The 12,788-nt window shown below is 35.1% G+C and overlaps 1 protein-coding gene across 1 annotated transcript in view; it reads right to left on the minus strand.

Moving 5' to 3' along the window:
- FAM135B (family with sequence similarity 135 member B) overlaps positions 1 to 12,788 on the minus strand; it is a 412,962-nt gene that overhangs the window by 287,006 nt on the left and 113,168 nt on the right. The gene's annotated exons all lie outside the window — the stretch shown is intronic.

Genomic DNA, 12,788 nt, shown 5'->3' on the forward strand with positions numbered 1-12,788 from the left:
TTTAATAAATATCTGCTTCTGTCACACTGACTACTGAAAACAGCATCAGGGTTTTAACAGGGCATATATTTAAATACATATATACCAAATTGAATTGCTCTTTTCTTTTTGTAAACAAAAGTGGCCATTATGCCTTGCTTAAAGTAGGGAAATAGATTTGGGTAGAAATGTAAACGTGCTTAAAGAAATGAAAATACATTGTAATTTACATGGAAATACAAAGGATGGTTACATAGTTCTTTAAGAATTGTAGAACATATTACACCTGAGCTTTAAAATAACATTGTGATTACAACCAACAGGACCAATACCCTCTTAATTATTATAACAATACATTTCATACTTTTGAAGGAAAAGTGACTCATTGAGGTTAAAGGTTTTCCCCACAGTCACATAGCCAGATAAGTGGCAAAGACCACTAATCAGTGGCTAAGGGTTTAAAGAGACTGAACTTAAACTTAACCTTGGATCTTAAGCTCCCAGATCATTTTTAACACTACTAGACATCTCAGGACCTCAACTTCTTGTATACTAGGAGATCTCTGAAGTCCGTCCCAATTCCAGATCAAGGAGCCCAAGTACCATAAATAGCAGAATTCAAATCTAAATCATTCAGCATTCTATCTATTAAACCAGTGCTTCTTCAAATGAAATTCAAACAGCTTTATTTAAATTCACATTTCAGGATGGGAAAAAAAGAGGGAAATTGTGAGATAGATAAGATTTTTTAAAAGCATTCAATTTGGATATAGAGTTATGGATAGAGTCATTAAGGCAATTAGATTTGGAGTTCGGAAGATCTGAGTTCAAATTTTGTGTCAGACACCTTCCAACTGTGTGACTCTGGGCAAATCAATTAATTGCTCTAGACCTCAGTTTTCTTATATGTAAAATGAAATTTGATGAACTCAAAGATCCTTTCCAGTTCTGAATCCATAATGTTATGATTTTACTTCTGTCTCCAACACATACAAGTTATATTGAGGAAATCACTTCAAATTTCTAAGTCTTATTTTCTTATCTTTGAAATACAAAATAGATAGTTGCTTGTTGTGTAACCCTGGGAAATCCCTTAATCATGTTTGCCTCAGTTACTCATCTGTAAAATGAACTGGATGGAGAAGGAAATGGTAAACCACCCCAGTATCTGTGCCAAGAAAACCCACAATGGGGTCACAGAATCAGACATGATTGAAATGACTGAACAACAAGAGGAAATAGATATGTGTGTGTTTATATAGACACATTTGCATAACTTATGTACATATATAATGTTATAGATATAAAGGCATATTTACATGTGTGCATATATATATAAACATATTTACACACACTTTACATGTTTATATATATACTCATATGCATATTTATACTGTATATATTATGCATGCATGTGTATTGCAGAAACATGTACACTATATATGTGAGTGTGTAGATATAGATATATGTGTATATCTATATCTATATCTACACACTCACACTCACATACACACAAAATATGCATAAAATGCTATTATATATACATGCCAGGATGCTTGGATTATTGGAGGAAAGTGGGTTGTAAATAGTAAAAGTAAAAATGAATATGAGTTATTCCAATTCTTCTATATTCAATCTGCCCAATGCTCATCTTATCTTACAATCAGTGGAACTCTATCTTTAATAGGTCCTACTAGTCTGAAAAAGCTTTAGGCACAGTTTTTGTGTTAGAGTATATATATTCATCTTCTGAGGACCAGGGGAAAAATAAAAACCTAGATAACTTTCAAAAATACCAGCAGTCACACAATGAATATAGAAATCTCTGGGCAACATCTCAGCCTTTTTAATTTGTCCTCCAACTCCTTTAAACCCCAACCACTGCCATCAGCTAGGCCTTTGTACTCTCCAAACTATAAGCCTTAACACCTTGCCATTTAGTTTTACTCTAAAGATAAAGAGATCTTATCATTTACCCTGAAAGCTATACCTTTCTGTAGGCATCAATCTTTATTAGCATGTGATCTCCATGAAAACAAAGGCTGTCTAAATTTTTGTATTTATACTCCCAGTGTTTAGAATACTGGTTGATACATAGTAGAGACCTGATAAGTGTTGTTGATGATTTTTCTCTGATTTATTCACTTGAGAATTCATATTAGGAAAAGATTCCTTTTCATGTGACAAACATGTGACAAAGCTTTCAGCAATAACTCTTATGTTTGATCAAGTAAGTAATACTACCAAAAAAATTCCCAAGGATTGCAATGAGTTTGACCACCCCTATAGATAGATAATTGCTCATTCAGCTTGGTAACAAGACCTTATAATTTTGAAAAATATAGGGAATCTTTCACTGACATATCTTCCCTCCTTAGCCCCTCGTTATTTGTCAAAGATGGCCATATGGTATCAACTCAACAAAGGTTATGTCTTCTCAAATGCGTGAAAACTGACTCAGTTGAAACAGGTACAAAGATGGGAGTGGGAGTTGTGGGAGCAGGAGAGTTTGCAAAGGCCAATTTCGTGTTGAAGCAAAAACTCTGAAAACCTATGTCCCATGTCTGTGTCTTTGTAAAACCCATAACAAAAACCTAATTATCCACTTCTGAAAAACAACATTTCTAAACTAGTGGGAGTTTGATACCATCAAGGTCATGACTTCAGAATTGCTGCAATTAGTTTATAGGTGGCCTGTCTTCAATTCCTTATTTAAAATTTAAAAAAGGAATCTGAAGTAGGAGAGGAGAGAGTTAAGGAGTGAAATGAAAATAGAAACTTTAAACTGCATTGGCAAAAAAGGAGCCTTCAAATACCTGGAATATGTGGGTTTCCCTAGTCCAGATTTCCCATTGTGAATCATTGTGGAGACCTGTTTTTAAAAAGTCTAATATGACTACTTTGTGCTCCATAGCATCCATTTCAACATGGTGGCTTTTGGTGCTTCAGAAGGCAGAAACTGAAAATTGGGGAGAAAGAGGGAGCCTGAGACAGAAGAAACTGTACACAATGAAATAGAAGAGGAATCAGGTTTTTTTTTTTTCCTTTAAATTTATAGATTTCAAAAGTAATAGCTTTTGGTCAGTTCCAAGCAATATGATGTAATGTCAAGTAAGCATATTAATAAATATTTCTGAATTATTGTTTTGCATGGAAACAGATACACAGAGTATTTTGAAAATGGCTTGCTAGAATGGGGAATTAAAGGTAAAAGTGTCTTTTAGGACAGAAGGCACAGAGAAGGAAGGGGAGAAGAGATAATGACATTTTCTACAAGGCAATTAATTAAGAAAGATGGGAATACATTCTGTGGAAGATATTATTAGACCCTGTGGAAAAAAATTTGAGATCAGAACCTCACTGTGCCACTTAATACTAGTGTGACTTGAGCAATTTCTTTTCATCTTTTATATCTCAATTTCTTCATTTGTAAAATAAAAAAAGTTGGACTACATAGCTTGTTAAAAGCCCTCCCATCTCTCAATCTGTGAATTTATGGTGAAGTAAAAATATTTTAAGGACACCAAGCAAATAATCATCAGTTTAAGGTTTCCAATAAGGTCATTTTTTATAGAGGGAAGAAGAATGATGTACATTTTAAAAATAAAATAAAATAAAATTCTCAACTAGAACCCATGGTTTAACTTTGATTCTGTCACTAATTCACTGTGTGAAATACGCATTCCTTCTAAGTATCTAAAGCAGGCCTTTCCATCTGCTCTACAGCTGAATCTTCCTGTGTTTGTTGTCTCTCTTAATTAGAATGTGAGTACCCTTAAGAAGGAACTGTCTTGATTTTCTATTTGTATCATCAGAACTTCACAGCATGCTTTTCAATCAATCAGCATTTCTAAGCTCTTACTATGTGTCAGGATAAATGTTGAGGGTACAAAAATTAACAAATCAAAACCATCCTTAAATACTTTACATTCTGAAGAGGAAGAAAAATGTACATATATAAGTATATACACATAATACATTCAAAATAAATATAAGGAAATTTGGTGAAGGAAGGTACTAGCAAACAATAGAATCAGGAAAGTCTGCCTCATAGACAGTAGAGTTTGAGCTGAATGTGAAGGAAACCAGGGAATGCAAGATTTTGGAGATGAGGAAAATTCCCATTGTAGAGAAAGAGATTGGAAATTGCAGAGATGGGATATACAGCTTGTGTTTCAAACAGCAAAGGAAAATGCCAAACAAGGCTGGATCATAGATGTGCAGACAGGAGTGATGTCCAAGATGGAAAGATAGTTCAGGGGCCAGTTTGTGAAAATATTTACATGCCAGACACTGGAATTAATATTTGATCCTCAAGGTTATTGGAATCATTGAGTTTATTGACCAGGGCAATGACATGATAATGCTTATACTTTAAGAAAATCTCAGCAGTAGGGATAAGAATGGATTAAAGGAGAAGTTTGAGGCAGAGAGACCAAATAGACTAAGCAATAGTCAGAATAAAAGGTAATAAAGGTAAAAAATGGGACATTAATGTTATCAATGAGGATGACAACTAGCCCTTATAAAGCAATTTAAGGTTTTAAAGTATTTTACAAACATCTTATTTTATCCTTAAAACAACCCTAGGAGGTGATATTATTATCGCCATTTCATAGATAAGGAAACTGAGGCAGACAAAGATTAAGTGACTTTTAATTTGAACTCAGATATTCCTGATACCAGGTCCAGCACTCTATCCATTGAGCCACTCACTGTCTAAAAAACATAATACTTTAATGAAGTTCTTGTAAAATGACTTTCTCTCTCCCCTTCGGCTTCCTCCAATGTAAATGAGTATTTTAAAATAAGTGAGTTCTGGTCCCAAACTCCTTGGCAGCAGGGCCCATCTCATTTTATCTTTGTGCTTCCAGCATCTAATACAGTGCTAAGTATTGAGTCACAACTTAAGATATGCCTATTGATTAATCCTAACACTTTATGCTCTATTCTCCTTTGCAACTCCAAGACAATAGGCTTCTATTTTTTCTAACATGTAGATTTCTTAACCTAAATCAAAATGAATCACTCCTAGGCTTTGTAAGCACCATCACAAAGTTCAAGTGTTAGAGCACATTATATTGAGCCAGCGGTTCAATTATAGCACAAGAAAGTAGAGGAGTAATATTTATCAAGCCTAATTAAGATTCCATCCAGTGCAAAAATCTGATGGAAAATTATAATTAAGGAATCACTGTTGAACCACAGAAAGAACTCTAGACTTGAAGCCAGGTACCCTGCATTCTAATCTCAACTATTCCAATTACCAATTATTACTAGAAATGACAACCTCTTTGCTTCCTATTAAAGGAACATTAAAATAAAGAGGAAGTTCTGGCTATAATGCAGAGAAGTCAAATGATTAGTATTTTACCTCTCCAATGATGGTCTGCTTTAGCATCATATCAGATAAGGAAAAAGGGTTATTCTCCCTAAGTGAAAGTAGCATTAGTCTTCTCTGCTTGGTCTCAGATGAAAAATAGAGAAGAAATGGCTCAAAATTGCAGAGGCAGATTTTGGTGTTATGAAAGAAAAACTTCTGCTCAATTAGAGCTATTCACAAGTATAACATGTGACCTCCATGAGTGGTGGTCATCAAGCAGAGACTCTGACAACTATAGGATCCTAAAAAAAAAAAAATTCTTTGCCTTTATTGAGTCATGAACTCTTTGATATTTTGGTGAAGCCTGTGCAATCTCAGAATCATGTTTCTAAATGTATAAAGCCAAATATATATGATAATAAAGAAAACTAATTACACTGAAATATGGTCATTAAGATATATCTATGGGGAAACAGAGGAAGGGAAGGAGGGAAGGACAGAGAAAGAGAGAGAGTCACAGAGAGACACAAGTGCATGCATGAAATAAGCAGCTCAGATTTTTAGATTTAAAGGGAATTAGTCTTTGCTTTTTTGAGACATGATAGAATACATTCTCTCTGTGGTCTCTTCCAGCTGACACTATTAAGTAATTTAGAACAGATGCCAGTCATTCTTAATGGTGTATAGAAGTAATTTAATATATATTTATTAATCATCATTTCATAATAATGTTAAAACACCTAGTGAGAAATATTGTTATTAGGTGCTAGGATCATTTCTTATCTCCCTAATCACATGATTTTCATCTCCCAGCATAACCAAGTATGAATCTCTTCTCATAAATTTATTAATTCATGAATAAGCTGAAGCTACCTAGATATTTAGTCTTAGCTATGAACAAGGGTCTGTCTAGTTTTCCTCAGAAGGTTCAAAGCAAGGCTGGAGAGATTTAGAGGTAAAAAATGTCTTCTAATTTATCCCATTATATTACAGATGAGGGAATGGAATCGCAGAGAAAGTGAATGGTTCATGCAAAGTGATGAAACAATTCAACAGATATTAAATGCACAATATGTGCAAGACATAGCTCTAAATTCTGGTCATATACAGACAAAAACAAAAATTTCCCCATCCTCAAGGAAATTCCATTTTAATTGTTTTGTAGTTATAAATTAAGATAATCAATATAATGAAAGTTTATCCAAAGAAGAGCATTAAGGACTGAAGAGATCAATAGAGGTATAGAACTCTATCTTACCCTGCAAAAAAAATAGGAGGGGAATGGCATATGGGAAGGGGGGAGGGTGATAAAAGAGAGGGCATATTGGGGGAGGAAGTGGTCAGTAGCAAAACACTTTTGAAGAGGGACAGAGTGAAAGGAGAGAGAAAATAAATGAGAGAAATACTATTATTAATACTAATTGTAAAAAAAATTTGAAGTAAGTTTTTTTTTTTGGAATATTATTGTTTTCTGGGAAATGATGAGCAGGATGCTCTCAGGGGAAAAAAAAAACTTGAAAGTTTTCCATGAGCAAGGTGAAATATATTGTATACAAAGCTATAGCAATATTCTGGAATGATCACCTTTAAATGACTTTGTTATTCTCAGTAGTACTATCATCCACAACTATTCTGAAGGATTTATGATCAAAACTATCCATACCCAAAGAAGGCATTGATCAAGTCTAAATACAGATCAAAGCATTCCCTATTTCTCTCTTTATTTTTAACTTATTTTTTCTTGAGAGTTTTTATTTTCATTAGGGTGGGAGATCTATGGGTTTTTTTCCACAACTTGACTTCTATGGAAATGTTTTGTATAACCTCACAAGTATCTTCACCCTTGTTTACCTCAATTTCCTCATCTGTCAAATGTGCTGAAGAAGAAAATGACAAACCACTCCTGTATCTCTGCAAAGAAAACCCCAAATGGAGTCACAAAGAGTTGGACATGACTAAAAAACGATGAAACAACAAATGCGATGACAGCCTTTTCTGAGAAGAGTAACCTTCTGAAGAACATGAGGACACATACTTCTATAATCAACCAGCAAAAAATTTCTAAATTCTCCTAGATCCCATCTTTCCCATAAAATGTTGCTCCTTCCCTAGACCAGTCTTTAAATGAATGTTGCCGCATATGGATCATGACATTCAACTGGGATAAATTATCTTCTAAACAAAAGTACTTCTATTTCTTCCTTTGGATTGTAAAACAAAGCTGTAAGACATGAAAAGAAGTGACAGATGAGTTTGGGCAATCCTTTTATCCATATTCTCCATCCTGATACCCTTTACTTCATTCTGGGAATTGTCTCTTCCCTGCCCCATTTCTTTCCAATACTTCCCTCAATTTTAGTCTTCTACCCAGAATTCCCAATAATAGTTCTGGCATCAGAGAAAACCTTGAATAGACAGGCATGGATAATAAAGGGAAATTAAGTTTAGGGAATATGCACTTTTGAAGAAGGAAGCACTATGAAAGAAGACTAGAAAGATCATTGTAGTTGTATAATGCAAAACCTTAAATGTCATTCTAAGGTAATATTTTAAACTAGAGGTGATGTGAAGCCATATATTGTTTTGATAGCTCTTCAAGGGATACCTTGGAGAGGAAGGAGATTGGAAGCTGGAAGACAAAATGGGAAATAGTTGCAATAATACAGACAACAGAGGATGAGAATCTGAACTAGGTTTGTAACTGTCCTAGTAGAAAAATAAAAGGGAATGATTGTGAAAGATGTGGATGGAGGAGTGGACATAACTTGGCAATGGATTGGATTATAAGGGAGAAATTAGAAGAGAGACTTAAGGATGAATTTGAATGTATGTAAGTGGTAAACTTGGTGCTCATATCTATCTAAGCCCATGCCATCTGTGTCCTAGGTTCCCCTTAAACTGTTTCTTAACAGTATTCATCTTAATTTTAAAAATTATTTTAATTGCATAATTTCACCAGAATTTTTCATTCATCTCTTCAGTTACTTAATGAACATTTATTAAGCACCTGATATGTGTAAGGCATTATTGCTAAACACTGTGGGAATTCGAAGAGATGAATAATAATGCATTCCTTAACTTAAGAAGCTTACAAAGCATTAAACTGATAAGATTTATATAGAAATTGCCATAATACAACATAGAACATGATAAATGCTCAAGATAAAAAAAAAGCAAAATAATAGGAGTGTTCAAAGAAGCAAGCAAAGCAGGACAATAAGATCATGGAAAAGTTTCATGGAGGAGGGGCTACTTTCAAATGAACCTCAAAGGGTCGTTATGACTTTGTCAGCAATATGTAGAGATATTGGGAGTGGGAGGAAGGGGGAAGAGTAGGCATTCCAGGCACAGAAAACTGAATAAATAAAGATGTGGTGACCAGAATTCTTTCATTTAGGGAACAATAATAGTCTAATTTGGCTTGAATCTAAATTTCATGTGGGTGATTAGGAAAAGATAAGACTAGAAAGATAGAACAGATCATAGAAGGAGGCCTTGAATTCCAGGCCAAGGATTCAGGAAATGATAGTGTACACATTGGGGAGCCACAAATGGTATTTGAGAAGGCAAATGACATACTCAGAGCAGTGCTTTTAGTCAGCTCAAACTGCCTTTAGAATCGATGTTTGACTATCAATGTTTTGCACAGGGCAATGTGGATGGTAGTGCTTTCAGCAAGGTTCCCATTTAATTCCCTTCTGAGAACTCTGTTTTCAAGCCACCTTTCTCTTTGGGTTCAAAGAGTTCACTTATAAGGAAATAGAGTTTTAAGTAAAGCTTTAATTGTACAGAATGGTGAGTGATCACCCCTAGAAGAATTCTATATTTATGGAGGGAGAGAAAGACAGAAACAGTGACAGAGACAAAGAGATACATAGAGAGAGAGACACAGACAGACAGACAGATAGAAAGAGATAGAGAGACAGAGAAAGAGATACAGAGAGAGAGAGACACAGACAGATGACAGATAGAAAGAGATAGACAGAGAAAGAGATACCGAGAAAGACAACAAGATAGAGAGACAGAGAAAGAGAGACAGAGAAAGAGAGGCAGAGAGAGAGAGGCAGAGAAAGACAGACAGACACACAGAAAGAGACAGAGAGACAGAAAGAGAGAGACAGAGAATGAGAGAGACAGACAGACAGAAAGAGACAGAAAGAGAGACACAGAGAAAGAGAGAGACAAAGAGATATAGAGAGACAGACAGAGAGAGTGAGAGACAGAGAGAGACGGAGAGAGAAAGAGAGAGAGAGCACCAATTAGAAAAGATGCATAAACAAATACACTTAGATACAGCTCAAAACCCTTCCAAGGTCTGTCAGAAGTCTCTAGTCTCTGAACCCATATCATTATCACATTACACATGAAAAATACTCTTAAAGGTGCCAGACAGTTAACTGGAATCCTGCGTTTTCTGAATTATACAGAGCAGGAAGAATACCAGCATAACACAACACATCATGCTCAAAGAAAAGATAGGGGAGTGCATATGCACACACACACACACACACACACACACACGCACACACACACACACACACACACACACACACACAGCAGTTTATCTTAATCAGGGAAATAAAGAGTTTTGTGTGTGTGTGTTTTTTTTCCCCAAAGGGCATCGATTATCTATACTCCAGCTATGGAAGTAGGGACACAGAATTTGGTGAATGACTTATGTTAATACAAAGGTTCTCCAGGGAGGAGGAAGGCTGCATTGAGGAGATTAGGAACAGACTTTGTCTCATACAGGTAGATATAATGTAGTCATAGCACAATAAATAAATAGAAAAAGCCTTTGCCACCCTTGGTAGCAACAGAGAAAGATAGTTGAATCAGATACCCTCATGTGTATCAATTTAATAAAAAAAACATTTAAATAAGAAGGCATCCCAAAATTTGAGCATTTTAATTTCTGTTTATTCTTCAAAGTCAACATCAAATAAAACCTTCCTAACACCATCTTTCTAGACTTCTTCTCCAGTCTTCACCCACATGAATATAATCACTCCATCTTCTAAATCTCTGGAACACCTAAGTCATTTCATTGAATATACCACATTCTGCCTTCTATTTGTGGATATGTATCTTCTCTACAAAAAAACACTTCATTAGTGCAGAGACTGCTTCTTACTTTATTTCTCTCAGACCTAGCACAGGGCCTTATTCACACTAACAAATGATGGAATGGATAGTTCATGAGCTCCCTACGGTCAGAGTAGCAGAGTAGAGTACTGCAATGATTTCTTTATTAATGTGTGCACATTATTCCTTTGATAGATTCTTGGGCAGTACACACACACACACACACACACACACATACACACACAGGAAAAGTAAGGCTCAATCCACACATCAGATGTAGCACAGTAGAGAGAATAAGGAATCATAAAGTCAGAAAGAGCAGAGGTCAAATTTGGCCTCAGATACCTACCAGCTTTGTGACCTTAAGCAAATTTCCCAGTTTACTTCAGTTTTCTCATCTGTAAAAATAGAGATATTACTAGCACCTAATGCTAGTTGGAGTCTAAAGAAAGCTGAGAACTGCATCTTCAATACTTTCTGATTTCAAATTGTGATGCTGGAGGACTCTTGAGAATCCCTTAGACAGGAAGGAAGGAAGGAAATCAAATCAATCAATATATAAAGAAATTAATTCAGGCTATTCACTAGAAGTCGTATACTAAAGCTGAAACTTAAATACCTTGGCCATATAATGAGAAGATACAACTCCCTGGAAAAGATCCTGGTATTGAAAAAGATAGAAGACAAAAGGAAAAAAGCACAGAAAAGGATGAGTGGATAGAATATCATAGAAACAAACATGGAGAGATTCTAAGAGAGAGTGGGGGATAAAAAGACACCGGTGTGCTATGAATCCAAGGGATCACAGAGATCTTGTGTCCATGTGGAATAACTGTGACCATGTGGAGTACTATGTCCATGTATTCATGAGGGGTGGCTGACATGCTATGTGTCCAGGAGCACTCAATTGAATGACATTAGCACCATCACCACAAGGTTATTGTGAAGATCAAATAAAATAATAATTGTAAAATTCAGTGTCTGGCACATAGTAAGTGCTAAATAAATGTTAATTATTAATTATCACTGCTTGTGATTCCTAGAACTCAGTATTCCATCTCCCACCTCCACATATTTGTACAATCTGTTCCTCATTCCTGGAATGATTTCCTTTTCAATCTTTATCTCAGAGAATCCCTCACTTCCTTCAAAGATCAGCTCATTTGTGATTTCCAATGAAAATCTTTCCTAACTTTTAGCAGTTAGCACTCATTCCTTTAACCTCTTCCTCCCATTTTCACATATACACTTATCTGTTGACATATCATCATAATTCCCACCCCTTCAGTAGAATTTGAGCTTCTTGGGAAGGATGCCAGGAATGATTTTTCATTTTTATGTTTGTATCTCCAACATCTACAACTTGGTTGTATATATAGTATATATTTAATAAATCTTTTTTGTGTTGGCTTACATGAACTAATGATGGAGTGATTGATTAGGAAGCTATTATAATCATCCAGGCCAAAAGAAACAAGGTTTTGACCTAGGAGAGTGTCTCTGAAAGTAGAAAGAAAGGAACAAATAAGATACACTTTAGCAACAATGTCAAAAGAACTCTGGAAACTATTGGGATGGATCCATGTAGATAAATTTGCATAATTTGCTCAATGAGAAAAAAAGTTACTTCTTTGAAAAATAGTAACTGAGATTCAAAAAAAGAATTTATTATGGATTCTCTACTATCCACCACAATTTTTATTAGGCATTGGGGAATAAATACCAGGATAAAAAGATGGAGAGTTGTGCTTTTCCTGCTGAAAACCCTGAACAGTAAAATAATAATTTTCATTAACACGGAATTAAAAAGTGTCTTATTCAGAATAATCCAATGTGATAGCTAAAGCAAGCAATCTTATCTCCATTTTAATGATATGAAAGAAAAGATAATCAATAAGCATTTTTAAAATGCTTTCAAGGGACACACACTATTCTAAGTACTGGTGATACAAAAAGAGAAAAGGCAATTCATGCCCTTAAGGAGCTTGTAATCTAATAGGGAAGACAATATGCAATTAATTTATAAAACAACCTAATGATAAATAGGAAATAATTAACAGAAGGAAGGCAAAAGAATTAAGTTGGGAAAAAGCTTCCTGTAAAAGATGGGATTTAAGTTGGGACTTAAAGAAAACCAGGAAATCAGAAAATTGTAATTGAGGAAGGAAATCATTCCAGGAATAGAGGACAGCCTGAGAAAATGCCTGGAGCTGATAATGGAGTGTGTTGTTCATGGAGCAATGTCATTATTAGATTGGCTAGTGTCATTAAATTGAAGAGCATATGGGAGGAGTATAGAGTAGGAAGACTGAAAAGGTGGGAAGAATTTATTTATGAAGGGCTTTAAATGAGGAACACAGCATTTAATACCTGATCCTGAAGGGATAAGGAGCCTGTGGAG

This window comes from Sarcophilus harrisii, chromosome 1, assembly GCF_902635505.1.
Source record: "Sarcophilus harrisii chromosome 1, mSarHar1.11, whole genome shotgun sequence".
Taxonomy (NCBI): domain Eukaryota; kingdom Metazoa; phylum Chordata; class Mammalia; order Dasyuromorphia; family Dasyuridae; genus Sarcophilus; species Sarcophilus harrisii.